The sequence below is a fragment of the Belonocnema kinseyi genome, chromosome 5 (genome assembly GCF_010883055.1).
Source record: "Belonocnema kinseyi isolate 2016_QV_RU_SX_M_011 chromosome 5, B_treatae_v1, whole genome shotgun sequence".
Classification (NCBI taxonomy): domain Eukaryota; kingdom Metazoa; phylum Arthropoda; class Insecta; order Hymenoptera; family Cynipidae; genus Belonocnema; species Belonocnema kinseyi.
The window spans coordinates 51403847-51417539 of NC_046661.1; positions in this window are offsets into that span (position 1 = coordinate 51403847).

Genomic DNA, 13693 nt, shown 5'->3' on the forward strand with positions numbered 1-13693 from the left:
ACTTTTGTGGAGTCCATAAAATGTCGACGTTCATAATTTAAAACTTTATAGTCACAAGTTAGTTACAATAATTGTAATGCAGTAATATTTTTTCAATCTTTTAGCATTCATATAGTCTTTCATACTGCATATTATCATAACCTTTTATTTTGATTTTCTCGGAACAGAATCGGTTTTTTGGATAAAACTTTTTCATTCTCAATTAGCATCTTCAAATCTCCGATGAGCTTTTTATTTTTGAAAAAAATTGATCATTCATTTTGTAATCGATATCTCAAACAGATTTTGAATAGTAGCGAAATTTTTAGTCTACACTGAGAAAACTATATCGCATGAATTACAATATATAGCGTAATTCCTGCGCTATATATCGTAAATATCGCATTATAATAGCGCAAAATCGTGAAATCGTACATTGTAAGTTTTTACACTATATACCGCTAATTGTGCAGTCTATAACGTAAGAATTTAAGTTTATTACGCTATCACATTGTGCTTCTTCTTTTGTGATCTCGCGAGGGTTCGAGTAGTGAACAAACGATTACAGGAAAAATTAAAGATAAAGTTTACATCGATTCCAGGTGAAAAATTCACCGGAACAAAAATTGACCTTGCCAGATAAACTTTACATGAATCTAAGATAATTTTCGAATTTTAACCTTGCCTGGTTAATCTTTCATCTTATAATCGCTCCATTTTTATTCGAGGTGTAGTAACAATTAGGACACCAGCGCTATCCAGCGTCGTTTAACTTCATTAAATTTGAGAGAAATGGGAATTGCCATCTGTCAGTTACATTTTGCATCAACGAGTTCAGAATTATTTTCCTAACCTCAGTGAAAACATGTTTAATCATTAACCGTTGCAGGTCTTACCTACAGCAAATTTTTTGTTTTTTCTGTGATTGCTTTAAATCTGGTGTTTCGATTTATAGCTCGAACTCACTCATACTCTGCCTTTTCCCATTGCTGCTAAGGACGCCGCGCCGTATAGAAGACGATACTAACCAAATTGAACTTCATTTTTTTCTGTGAAATTGGAGCATTATAACATCGTACAAAGCTCCGGGATCTGATTGTACGTTATCATATTGCGCTTTCTTGCCATATAGAGATTTTGCGATATCATTGTGTGATATCTTTTTCTCCGTGTAGTAGATGCAGTGGCTGGTTCGTGCTATATTTCCTAAATATTCTTAATGACATCATCAAATTATACTGCGCAATTTTATTCGTAAAAACTTCAAGGTTATTTTTCAATTACACATTACACTTTTTAGGCTACAAAAACGTTATATTTCAAACGTATTTAGACATATCGATTATAATTTAGAACCTTCTAGAATCTTAAATCAAAAATAATTTTTTTAAATTTTCAAGACTGCAGAAGGGTTTACGATTGAGCGACTTGAAACCAGATACAAATTTCACAGCATACCTCAGAAAATGAATTACATCATATAAAAAGTTTCTCATGAATCTTTAACCATACTAACTGATTCTTAAGAGCCATTTTACAAACAGTGGGTCACTGTGACAGATTTAGTATTAATACCAGGTAGCCTCGTAGTATTGAATCAACTATTTTGGGATAAAGAACGTATAATTTGAAAGCTCTTGTTAGAATTTACGTACTTGCAATAACGTAGCATGAATGATAAGAATAAATTCAGCTGCATTATAATTTAGTGTAAGGAAAATGTGAAACTCTTAAGTCAATATTTAGTAATATGAATAAAAAATTTTTAAAATACAAAAATTGATAAAGTTTATAGAAATCAAGGATCATATATTGCTTTCTAGCTAACTAATTTAATTCAGAGGTTATGAAAACCAGACCATAGAAATCTACATTACCGATATTCTACAGATGTAGTGGTTCATGCTATATTTCCAGAATATTCTTAATGACTTCACCGAATTCGTACTACGCAATTTCTAATTTTTTTGTAAAAAAATGCAAGGTTATTGTAAATGGCGCATTACATTTTGTGATGTTAAAAATTATATCCGCACGTGTCGATTATAACTCAGAACCTTCTAGAGAATTGCAACAAACATGGAGATATATTAAGAGATAAAAACAGTAAATCATATGCAGCATGTATAGGTTAGAAAGAAAGATAGATGGAGAGAGAGTTATGTATTTAAGAATGTTTTAATTCGAAAATAATTTTATAAGATTTCAGAAAGCTTTGCGATTGAGTGGCTCAAGAAATACCAACAGAATCCTAAGAGATCCTTTTGCATACAGTGGATCACTGTAACAGATTTAAAATGTTATACTGATACATCTAGGATGCCAAATAAACTATTAACAATTAAGACCTGGTAGGTCCCTCGTAATAATAATATTGGATCAACTATTTGAGATGAAGAACATGTAATTTGAATTCTCTTGCTAGCATTTATGAAATAAATCAGCTAAATAATTATTAGAGTTGACTGTAAGAAACGTTGAAATTATCTTTTGCATAATAGAGTGATTTGCTGAAAAGATTCAATTTACTGACTTGAAACAATAAAATCTAATGCAAGGATACTGTGAATCAAAAATTTAAAGTTAAGTATTGAACACGTATATTAAAATGCACTAGTATGTAGGGCAAGTCCGGGGAGATGGCCTCAGTAGTACGGGAGAGTTGGCCAGTGATTAATTTTCCTTTTTTTTCCTTTTTCACAGTACATTTTTTTAGATTCAGTTCCTGCTTTTTTCTACATTTTGAACACATGTTCTCAAATTCAGTGCAACTTTCCTGCAAAGTTTGCAAAGGATACACTGAAGCCAGTCTTCGATAAGACGTGTTTCGAAATAGTTCTCTCCACATTCCACACAGTTATCTTCTTCTATCCCTTCACCCTTTTCATTTGATAAATTATTTAAAATTGGTTGTTCTTCATCTTCGCTGCTATCAGATATCATTCTCAAGGCTTTTCTCTTTCATGTGACCCTTTTTCCGAATGTGGCCATCTCTCCTAATTTTCCGTTAGAGATGGCCACACCAGCCACAAAACAAAATTTATGAGTCACTGTGTTCATTTTGAGGTTATTTTCAAGCTCGAATCATAAGCCATTACGAAAACACTTAAAATCGCGTAATTTTTCAAAAACTCTACAACCAAAACTTGTAACATAAACTCCTTAACTAATTTTCACACGAGGCAAAAGAAAACAAATGGATTTTACTTACCTTTGGTGTATAATTCGCAAATAATTTTGCGTGAACGTATTCTTACGCATGAATCAAAGAAAACTGAGAGATAACTAGTGACATCAAGCGAGTGTTTCTAGCATTTTTTTAAATTGGCCATCTCTCCCTTACGGCCATCTCCCCCGGATTACCCTATAACACCTGAAAATCTTGGTTTTTCTTAGAACCAACATTTTGTTTTAAATTGTAGTTAAATGATCCCATTTGAAGGGGCCAGGATTTCAAGTTAACAGAATAATGAATATATAGTTGATTCAACTATTTCAACTTAGCAAACGCAACTCTCTTTCACTAAAACGAGAACCTGAGTTAACAACGATTATCATAGAGTGCGCCACAATCAGACACGCTGATTTTTCTTCTACACCAAAAACTAAAGGAACTGTAGGTCCTAATGCCTTGTTCCTAACTACTGGGTGTATCTCCACTATCTGTGTTGCATTCTGAGCTGAGCTGGATAAATCACCATCCTCATATATCAAATTTATTTGAGTCTTAAATCAATATATAATAAAGAAGAAATCTAATTTAATAATGTTTATCGTGAAGTATCAATGATATTAAATTATGCTGTTATATAACAGTTGCAAATAATTATGTTTTTCTTCGAACCAACATTTAATTTTTGTTAAAAAAATCCACTTAAATAGATAATGATTTCTGATGACCAGAATCATAAGCATACTTTTGATTCAACTATGTCAACTTAGTAAATGATACGTTATAGAGCATTGGTTTATCCTGCACTGGTGTATTCCAAGAGTAGTCCGTTCACTCCTTCTTACATCTTCCTTCTTACTCCGACCTGCTTCAGTTCAGATCGCAGTGCACCAGTGCAGGATAATCAAATACGCTATTAGTTTGATTAAGAGGAGGTATTAGTTTTATGAAGATTACACAGCCACACAAAAAAAGTGTGCGGATCTGGTAACAAGACACACGTATTCCTATGGATTTTGGGGCGCTGAATTCAAATTCGGTATCAGAAATCACCCATCACGTCATGGTTGAGCCATAACCTCAAAAAATGACGAAAAATCATGCACTGAAGCAAATAAATTTCAAAATAATGCCAGTGATGCAAATTTCACCTAGAAGTAAATCTAACCTAGCCTAACCTAACCTAACCTCACGAAACACAATTAAACTGATTGTGTTGTCCCGTTGTGTTTGCGGTACCGTTTTATTCAGCTTCGGCTTAACCTACATAGAAGTTTAACCTATCCTAACCTAACTACTTGTAGTTCTAAGTTTCTTCAAATGAGTAATGTGCGTCTAAATTTTTAACCACCTGTAGTACAATGAAATGAATTCTATTGTGTTACAACGGGAACACCTAAGTTAAGTTGTGTTGCGTTAAGCAAAATTTCGTTAGGTTCTGTTAAGTTAGATTCATTTGTAAGTTAAGATCGAGTTAACCTATTAAATATAGCACACATTTAAGACTGAGAACCGTACGCCTACATAGCTACACGTGTGGTTGAATTTCATTCGGCTAGTTTAGGTCAGGTTTTGTTAGGTTAGGATAGGTTAAACCTCTATGTAGGTTAAGCCAAAGCTGAATGAAACGATACCGCAAATACAACGGGACAACACAATGAGTTTAATTGTGTTACGTGATGTTAAGTTAGGTTAGGTTAGGTCAGGTTTTTTTACGATAGGTTTGACCTCTTTGCAGGTTAAGCCAAAGTTGATTCAAACGGTACCGCAAACACAACGCGACAACACAATCAGTTTAATTGTGTTTCGTGAGGTTAAGTTAGGTTATGTTAGGCTAGGTTAGATTTATTTCTAGGTTAAGCTCGAGTTGATCCATTCGATGTAGCACACATTTGCTATTGGGAAAATATGCTTCCAGAGATTTGCGTGTAGTTCAATAAATTTCTGTTAATTCAGGTTAGGTGAGGTCAGGTTCTGTTAGGTAAAGTTATCTTAAATAAGTTGTTTTTAGGCAAGGGTTGATCCTTCACAGTTGTCGACATGTTTTTGAAGTAAAAATTTGCATGACTGGCATTATTTTGAAATTTATTTGCCTCAGTGCATAATTTTTCGTCATTTTTTGAGGTTATGGCTCAACCATGACGTGATGGGTGATTTTTGATACCGAATTTGAATTCTCCTAAATCAAGGTAAATAAACTATCAAAAATGTATGTCGAAGAAAGAGAAAGAATAGAGGAGGAGGATTCAGTAACAATGTAGTTAAGACAAGTAGGCACTGAAAATATTGGATTCAATAATTATATCATCTGAATTGTATGTTATGTGGCATTTGGATGTGCAAATAAAAGAAGCGCAACAGCTTTAAAATAACAAAAAAACTTAAAGAAACTGTTGGTAACACACTGTTCATGCGTACTAAGTGTATCTCCATTCTTTATACCACCCTCTGCGATGAGCTTGATAAATCCAATTGCATATATAAAGATTTCTTATTAACAGATTCGTGAACATACTTTTGTCTCAACTAAGTCAACATAGTAAACGAAAACTTAATTTCATTAACAAGAGGTCTTTGGTTTACAGAGATTATCATAGAGTGCGCCACAATCAGATATTTTGCTTTTTTATAGTTGTAACCGCGTTTTTTCTCGTGTTTAATCTTGAACTATCCTAAATCAAATTAAGTAAGCTCTTAACATATATGTAGAAGAATGAGAAAATAATATACACTGAGAAAAAAGTGTGATACCTTTGATTTGATAGTATCTACTGTAGTTACAATTAATGGCGCTTTCGAATACGGTCAAAAGCATACACTATAAGATCTACAGCAGCTGTGATAGAAACGAAAAAAAAAAAAATTTTGAGTCATCTGTATATTCTATTACAAGACCAAGATATGTATTTCTTTTCTAATATACTAGGCAGTCTGATAAGTCCCTAAAAATGAAACACGGAGACGTTTTTTGGCCAAAGTCGGTTTTATTTTTCAACATACTCTCCTTTTAGGTCGATACAGCGAGTCCAACGATTTTCTAACTTTTTGATACCGTCCGAAAAGTACTCGATCGGAAGGTCTCCAAAATACGCCTCAGTTTCGGCTATGAGCTCCTCATTTGAGTAAAAACGCTTACCGGTGAGCCATCTCTTCAGGTTAGGGAACAAGTAATAGTCGCTGGGGACCAGGTCTGGTGAACACGGTGGCTGAGGAACCAATTCGAAGCCGATTTCATGCTATTTTGCTTGTGCAACTAAGCATGAATGAACAGGCGCATTTTCGTGATGATAAAGCGGTTTTTTCTTCTTCAAATGCGGTCGTTTTTCGGCGATTTCGATGTTCAATCGGTCCAATAATGATGAATAGTATGCTCCGGTTATGCTTTTATCTTTTTCAAGATAGTCCACGAATATTATGCCATGTGCATCCCAAAATACGGAGGCCATAACCTTTCCGACCCATTGTTGCGTTTTTGGACGCTTCGGAGCACTTTAGCCCGTTGGAACCCACTGTTTTGCCTGTTGCGTTGACTCAGGAGTGTAGTAGTGGATCCAGGTTTCATCCATGGCTATGAATCGGCGCAAAAACTCGATCGGCTTACGCGAAAATAAGGCCAAATTCTGCTGGGAAGTTGTCACACGAATTCGTTTTAGGTCCACTGTGAGCAAACGCAGCACCCATCGCGCGCAGAGGTTCTTCATGCCCAAAACTGAATGCATTTCACTTTTGGATCATTCAACATCATATCATGAATTTTTTCGAAATTTTCTGGTGTAGTGACCTCTTTTGGGCGCCCAGATCGTTCAGCATCAACTGTGCTCGTACGGCCACAACGAAACTCGGTAAACCACTTATGAATCGTTCCAATCGACGGTGCAGAGTCCGGGTAACGCTTATCCAGCTTGGCCTTGGTCTCGGATATCGTTTTCTTGCGAAGATAGTAGTATTTGATCAAAACTCGAAACTCAGATTTGTCCAGATTAAAAAAAACTCGGAGGTTAGTCGCTTCTCAGTGCTGTAACTTGTAAATGCGTAAACATAAATGGCTGAAGTTTTGACAGGCGTCATTTGAAGGATCAAGCTCGACGAAAATGGTTCACATTAGTGAATACTAATGCCATCTCTTAGAATTTTCAGGTACTTATCAGACTGCCTAGTAAAAGATTTCAATGTGAAGAGAAATCTTGTTGTATGAAACATAAATGCAAATGTTTAAGAACATTGTGTCACTGCCTGTAAGGCATAGTAAAATTGAACCAAAAGTATTAAACTTCTCCAATCTATAAAATATTTTTTTATGATTCATGCGAGCGTATACAAATGGGTTAAATTGATATATTTTTGAATCTTTAAAAAATTTTGAATATCGTTAAATTGAGCTGGAAATATATACAAAAACACTGAAACACATTTATATCCGTTGTGATTGGTGTATTAAAATTTGTTTCAAAGTTTGAACTTGGCAATTTGTCAGCGGACGACCGAAAATCCCGAAAAATAAAACTTAAAAAATGATCAAATTGCCGAAATATAAAAATCCCGAAATGAAAAATTCTTGCATAATAAAATTCACTACAGTTTATGATATGAGCGTATTTGAAAATTCCATAAGAATAAAATTTCCAACAGAAAATTACCGAATTATGAAAGGACCGAACCAGAACATTCTAGAATTTAAAGAATAAAAAAAATTGCTTTTTTGAATTTTTTTAATTCCCTTAAACTAAAACAAAAAAAAAATTATAATCTCGCATTCCATTTCCCTTAATTGCCAATTCGTCTCCGCTTTGATAGGATGAGGCTATACTGGGAGGGTTACCCGTTCATCCTTGCGCAACTCATTCTTATAGGAACACTAGGATGCCAGTGTGCAAACCTTTGACTATCCCTGCAAAAACGACGAATTGGTTCAGTTAAGGCGGTTTGTCGTCCGAGCAGGATTGGAACCGACGTGTGTACTCGGTACCAATTTCCTGAGCAGGGAAAATTAAAATCGATAAATCCAAAACTTATGATGAAATTCATGAGGTGGAAATGCCGAGACAAAAATATTAAAATCTAAATCAAATTAGAGGGTAGAAATGAACTAGATCTCTGAGTTTTGGTATCACAGTAAATGATCAATTATAATTATTTTAAATTGCAAATCTAGTCAACTATTAGTTTAGTTTAGAATAATGTATGGAGTATATAGTTCAGAATTAATGTCAATAAAAATACGAGAAAACGGAGGAAAATGTGTCAGAGGTTAAAGAAGGTGTAAATTATTTAGATTTAACTTCCGCAAAACAAATGTATTTTGAATTTGAATCAATATTGTCCGTCTTTGAATCTGAAATATCTACTAAAAGATTATGGCAGTGTACTATACAGTTAAACGTGTCTACTGTTGCAACGATATCATCGCACTGCAGAATTGAGAGCATGATGCTATCAATTTATAGGACATATCGTTTGCTTCAAATTTCACGTGGAGATAACTTTATAATATTTTACTATTAGGTCTAGGATGTCGGCAGTTGAGTCTAATCAATTTTTTAATAATTTAATAATATTTTATTTGAATCAAGGTAATAAGAATAATAAGAAATAATCTCGAAAGGTTGCAAGAGCATGATCAAATTTGATTTAAATGCTTGCGAAAATTTAGAAGATTATAAGGCAATTTGTTAACATTTTGAATGATATTTCCAAATTTTTAAAAAAATTTGAGTCAGTTAAAAATATTTTCAGGAATTTAAGACGAGTCAAACAGATAAGAAATATTCAGAAATCTGACAATATTTCTTCATTTCTCACCAATTTCGTTAGCATTCCTAAGCATCCTTGAAAAGGACTGGAATTCAACTTAATGTTTTGTAATATTCTGTAAAATAAAACAATTTCTTTAAAATATCCTACAATCTTTTCTGACACATCTGGTATATTCAAGAAGCTTTTTTTAATTTCCTTGAAAATCTCATAATAATTATATTTATATAAATTTAAAAAAAACTAATAATACTTATTTCCTTGTTTTTCATTCTCAGAATTTAATTTCAACTCGAAATAAAGTGTTTAAAAACTTTCAACAGATAAATATTTATTTGAAATTTTCATGTTATATAATTATTAATATCATCATTTATTTTTATGGTAGTGCAAAAAGTTTTAAATTGGAGAATTGGAAGTAGTACTTAGGTTAAGTAACTACAATATTTGTATGACTACAAAAATATTAAAAAAGTTGTTTGATTTATTTAAGATAACACTTCATCTTAAAACCCCTTTTTATTTAAGAAACGTCTGTTATGTTTTCAAATATAAGATAAAAAATTTGACGTAACGGCGATGAGGGGAGGGCCAAAAAGAAATGTTACGGTCTGTCACATTGCGTAGGGAGGGGGTGGGGGGCACTTTAGTAACTAATAAACATATTTTTGCTTGAATCTGAAGTAGGGTCAAATATGGTACAAAAAACCGATGTGAAATTTCAAATAAAAAACGGTTACACTCTGTATTAATTAATTTAAAAAATGAACAATATTAATACTTTCAGAAATATTCCAATATATTATTTGAATATGATACACATTAACTTTTATTTTTTAAATTCTTTCAAGTTGTGGGTAATTTTTCTAATTTTATGATATTTTTTACCTTTATCTTCATTACTCAGTGAAAGGCTATGAAAACTTGCCGTTAAAATGATACCAAAAATTTTTTTAGTGTTAACAAACGGTTGTACAGGCTTTTACCTTTTGGACCAGTTGGAGAAATAGATATTTCTTTTATCGCTTTCCGGTATATGATTTTTCCCTAAACATGAAGCAGATTAAGGGCATGTGATACTTCGTCGTGTGGTCAATCGGGTACAGTTCCCCCGATTTTTTTTCCACAAAAATGAAAATTTTTCAAAACTGAATTCGGAGATGCTATAAAATATCATAACGGACGTCCCCGGACTCTTTTTTGAGGGACAATAACAAACAAAATTATTGTGCTAAATAAAAATGTATGCATTATTTCGAGGTTACGTCGTTTTTCATCTCTGCCTTTCCGATAATTTGAAAATTATTGATGAAATAAACTTTTTTAATTGCCTGCAAACAAGGTTAGTTCCGGGAGATTAGTTACTATGTTTATTTGTAAGTCCAAAGTTTTCGGCCAAAAATATTGTGTAGTTTGGGAGTAACGCTTGTGAGAATTGTAACACACATATCCTAGAAATATACACACGTTGTTAGCAAAATCAAAATTTTTTTGGAAAATAAATACAAAAAAAATGTGCGGGGACGTCCGTTAGCATGTTCGCTATCATTTCCCATATTTTGACGACAAAATATGTCTTATCCTATGAAAAAAGTCAGGGGAATCTACCCAGTGGGCGCACAAGTCCTAAACTTGTCCTATATACGCATTTCCGTGGACGTCTTAAGGACGGCTTGAGGATCTTTTAAAGACATGAAAAGATCCAGCGGATGTCTCAAAGACGTCACATCATATGACATAGAGGTAATTTCTAAGGATGTCTTTAGGACGTCCCAGTGCCCACTGGGTAACACTGAAAAAATCAATACTAATTCCTAAGCGCTATGCAATTTAATCACATTTTGCTAAATTAAAATTTTTTTGAATTAATCTAAAAAAAAGTGTGTGGGGACGTCCGTTAGCATGTGCGCTATCATTTCCCAAATCTTTAAGGGAAAATATTTATTATTCTAGAAAAAAAGCCGGGGGAACCTAAAACTGGTAAAATCGACAATTTTCTAAGTATCACATGCCCTTCAAGACACTTAAAAAATAAAAATAACAAATGTAAAAAATTCATTGTAGTTGTTTGTTAAAAAATCCAATACATTTTTAAATAAAATTCCTTTCTACATGCACATGCATAAAAGGCAACGTCCCTATTGCCACTTGCTATTTAAAAAATGCATACTCTTTGAATCATTAATTCGAATGAGTTAAAATTTGAACAAACACTTATTTCAACCTTAATCTGCAACTTTCTCACTGGAGGTTTTCCATTTCTTAAAATTTGCTCGATAAACGAAGCGCTTGAAGGTTAAACATCATGTTGATTACATTATCTACAACACAAAATTAACAGTTTCTTTGTTCATTAAAGGATTTAATATTTTCTTTTAAATATAATTTTCAGAAAATGTAGATACGTAGTTGAATTAGTATTAACAGAATCTAAAAATTCTGGAAATGAACTAAGTGAGCACGAGTGAAAGTGAAGAAAGAACGACATTTTTTTATTTTAAAAAATGTACTTTTTTCCAAATATTTAAAAAAATGAACAACCTACAAATTTTTGTAGACGGAAAAAAATATGTGCCTTAAAATTATTCACTTGAAATAAGTTTCATTCAATTACAATTTTTTTATTCAAAGTACATATAAAATTGTTTAAGGTTGTTGTCCTTATTGTCATAAGGACAACCGCAGGATTTCAACGGGAGCGGATGCTAATCTGAACAATTTTACCCGCTCCCAGCGAAATCGCGGTAAAATTTAAGCCACAATCACGTCTCACGACCGTGATAGGTGGTTACAGTTTATAACGGAATCAATACGATGATCCGGCAAAAGTTTCGTGCCCCCTGAGAACACGGAGTGATCCAAGGACGCCTTCTGAATTTTCCCGCAAGTGTTTTAGCATATTGTTGATACGCAGGGATGCTTTTCAGGCTATTAACGAGTGAAAGCTTGGCACCTCCAAAAGCGCCGATGATAAGGACAATTAGTTTAACAGAATATTCCGGGTACAATCGTTGCAACTCCCTTATAAGGTCTCTACATCTCTCTTTCTTTTCATTGTTCTTGGCTATGATGTTTTTGTCAGCTGGTGCCGAAAATTCGATAACGAACATGGTTCGCTTGTCGAATTCAAGAAGAACTATGTCAGGCCTCGAGTAAGCAACGGAAACAATTGGGGAGAATATAAAGTTCCAGTATATGCGGCACTTCCCATTCTCGACAATTGACTCGATTTCCATAGGAGCATTTAGAGGAGCGATATTAAGGTTAATGCCGTAAGAGGGACAGAGATGGTAATAAAACACTCTTAGTGCCGCATTGTGCCTTTTGGATGTAGGTCGTTCCCGCGTGGGTTGGACAACTAGATAGTATGTGAGCTAAATGCTCGGGGTGTGCATGGCACGCCCTGCAGCTATCATCAGGAAACGTCCTAGGGATATCATGGGGTTATCCTTGGGATACCCAAATTTTCGCCTTGTGGGATATCCGACGGATTGTCCCGGAGATATCCTTGGGACAACATGGGAGATAAATGGGATCAAATCGGATATCCCGGTAGACCGGAAATGCAGAATGGCTTTTTTTACATGCTACGGTAATATTTTTCTTTAAATATAAAAATTTAACTATTTTTAACTGTTTAGCAATGCTGTTTTAAATTAAACTAATTTTCATCTATATTTTCAGAATTATAGTAGTTTATAAAATGCACTTCAAAGTCGGATTAAAAAACTTAAGCAACACGGTTTAAAAGCCCAGACTCTTCCTGTTGCCTTCTCTACATGACAACAGTAAATACTATGCCTCAACAAACAGAAAACTGCACGAGGTTGATCGGCAAAAGCTGCTGTGGATCTGGCATTCAAGAGCTTCTACGCTTTACACATGCAGTATCCGAGGGAAGCGGAGTTCTTTTGGATGGTCCTTCAAACTGAAATTTACGATATAGAAAGCGAAGGTGATAAAATGATACCTAGCGTAAAAACTCTGATCAACGATTTGAATGCAGTATAGAAAATTGTGTAATATTTTTCAATTTTGAATTATTATATTATTTTCAATCTAGAATTTTCAAATTTAAATCTTCTGATTAACAATTGTAAATTTATCATAGGAACTATGACGGTATTTCAGACTTAAAGTAAAAACATTACGTTTTGTCATAGACTACAGTTGTTCAAAAACCTGTCTAGTACCTGATTAGGTCTAACGTTTTAAGCTAGTGACTAATATATGGTTAGTTATATCTCATTAATTTTCTGGGCTGATTAGCGATTAATGCAATTAGATAGTACAACTAGTATGGGCCCAGTTTAAAAGTAAAATGCTCTCTAAAGATAATAACTGAAAAGCTATCGAACAAAACAAGCTAAGTCATATTTGACAAGTTTTCAAGAAAACCAACAAATATTCGCATTTTGCAATTATTTAATATCACAAAGCGGCTATTGAAGCTACAAGCGAGGAACCCGATATCCACAGAGTTTGTAGATAGTTTAATGTTATATTTATATTTTCATTGAAAACAGCCATGCTTTTAACTGCGTGACGATTTTATACAATTGAACTGTAGAATCCTTCGCGATCTGGGGATGCCTTCACTTATAGAGTATTTCAAAATTGCAACGAACTTATTGTCTTTTAAAATCAGGTCCGTTAAAGAAACACCAACATGCCAATTTGCTTTCTTTGCAAAACACACTCGCAGGGTTGGTCAGTTACGCGTAACTTGAGTATTTTCTATCTATATTACGGTTTTGCCGAACAAATTTACTCTTCGGAGTTTTCCAACCA